This window comes from Ceratosolen solmsi, unplaced genomic scaffold, assembly GCF_000503995.2.
Source record: "Ceratosolen solmsi marchali unplaced genomic scaffold, CerSol_1.0 scaffold13, whole genome shotgun sequence".
In the NCBI taxonomy this organism is placed as follows: Eukaryota; Metazoa; Arthropoda; class Insecta; order Hymenoptera; family Agaonidae; genus Ceratosolen; species Ceratosolen solmsi.
Window position 1 is genome coordinate 8,228,594 of NW_011948418.1, and position 2,272 is coordinate 8,230,865.

The window sequence follows — 2,272 nt, forward strand, 5'->3', positions numbered from 1 at the left end:
GTCTTCGTCTTCGTCTTCGTCTTCGTCGTCGTCGTCGTCGTGGTCGTTGTTGTTGTCGTCGTTGTTGTTGTCGTCGTCGTTGTCGTCGTCGCTGTCCTAGTCACAGTAGTGATCGTAATTGTTGTTACCGTTGTCGTCGACTTTATCGTTGTTCATCTCACTTTTTCGTTCACAAGCATGCGCGCTTTATCTCGCTCTCAAATAGCCGTGGCGGCGTCCTCGTCGCGCGGTGCCGTAGACCGGGACCCGCGAGTGAGACAGCAGCTCCATAGAAAGGCGCAGGCTTCCGCACACGCGTGTGTACACGTCCACGCCGGCCTTTCCGACGGATAATAACCGCGGCCTCGCTTCCCCCCTCGTCATCCCCCCGCCCCTCCCACCAATTCCTCTCCGCGCTCGCTCTGTCTCAGTCTCTATCTCCCGTCTACTCTCGGGCTCCGTTTCTCTTTTACGCACGCGTTTTCCTTTTCGCTAATCCGTGCGCCCCGCCGCCTTCCTGAGCATTGTCAGCACCGCCCATCGACGACGCTCGGCAATGCTGCGACCAGATGGCGCCAAGGGTGCCAAGTGTCCGAGATCATCATCGCGGTAAATACGAAGCTCCGTGAAAGGGAAGCCACCAATCGTCCTCTAAGCACACCTTACCTTTACAAATTTTGAATGTTGCATTTGGGAAGACAACGTCATCGGGATTGTCGTGCAATCTTCACGACATATTGTGGGGATCCGCGTTTGCACCCGCGTGTTCGCACATTGTGCCCTGCTTGTGGAATTAATGGGGTGTCGAAAACACGTGCTACCCAAGTTAATTTATCATAAACAATTTTCCTTCCTTAATTTTGATTGCAATATCATTTATGAAGAATGATAGGAGCGTTAGCTATAGAAAGAAGAAAGAAAGTTTTGTTCGAAAGAAGGCGATGTTCAGCCAAAGCTGTACAGTAAAAGCAGACATTTCGAAATATAAATTCAATTCATTCGAATATATATACATATAAATGTATAAATAAGCAGATGTATATATATATATATATATATATATATATATAGGCACTTTCAATCTTATTTAAAAATTAACTATGAGCCTTTTATAATATTTGTAAGTATTGTTATTTAATGAAATAACAAAAAAAAAAAAAAATCTTTAATCGAACAAATTAAAAAGCTTCGAGAAACTTTATAGAAAAAGTTGAAACTTACGTATTCTATAGAACATACATCATGAATGCATCTATAAGTTCGTAAAGAATTGGTAAATAGATGTAAATGAATTCGTGGAAGGAGATAGTTGAAAACATATAATAAAAGCTCTTATACAATTTCTGTAATAATTGTATGCTTGTGTACCATGGTAAAAGAACAATTCACATAATTTTTAAAACAAATGATTATCCAGGATAATTGTTGAAGAATCAATTTATAAATATTTCTTATACAATCCAATGTTCTAATTTCAATTTCTTAAGTCTACCAATAAACTTCAAACATTAATTATATACATATATTTATGAGAAATTTTGAAAATAATACTTTACAAGAAAAATATTTATGAAATAAAAAAATTAAGATTCTTTCAAAAAAATACTTGGAGACATAATTCACGTCTGTCGAATAAAAATCGAAACAAATTACGCACTACGTATTCAAAATCAATGCAAATAATTTAATAATTTGTAAAGCAAATAAAAAATCAGATATTGATACGCAGTTGCCAAAGCTCAGATTAAAAGAGAACGAGAATCGTATACAGCTAAACGGAATAACGAATGTGAAAACAAATAGACTAAAAAAAGAAATCGAAACGGATCAAGTACTATACAAAACTGTCTACTCACTTTGAAACGAAAATAAATCTTATAGCCCTAGGCAAATTAACAATCATCAATATTATTTTACTAATCTTCCTCAAATAAATAACGAGTTGAACTTTTTAAGATTTCGTATTGAAAAGAAATCTTTATATTATATTTTGAACAACGTAACAACGAAACATTAAATGCTACTACACGGCTTTGTATTACAGTATTGTTAAAAATATTTATTTGACACATTATAGAAATGTAATGCGATAGGCAAATCTATTTTAATATTAAATATGAAATATAAGCACTCTATTGGATTTTTTCGAACATCTAAATAAATAAAAGAAAAATAATAAATCAATAAATATTAAGAAACCTTATTTTATTAAAGAAAATAATGTTATACCAGACGGTAATAATACTTTTCGTATATTTAATCTTTATATTGAATAATTAAATTAAATTGTCGT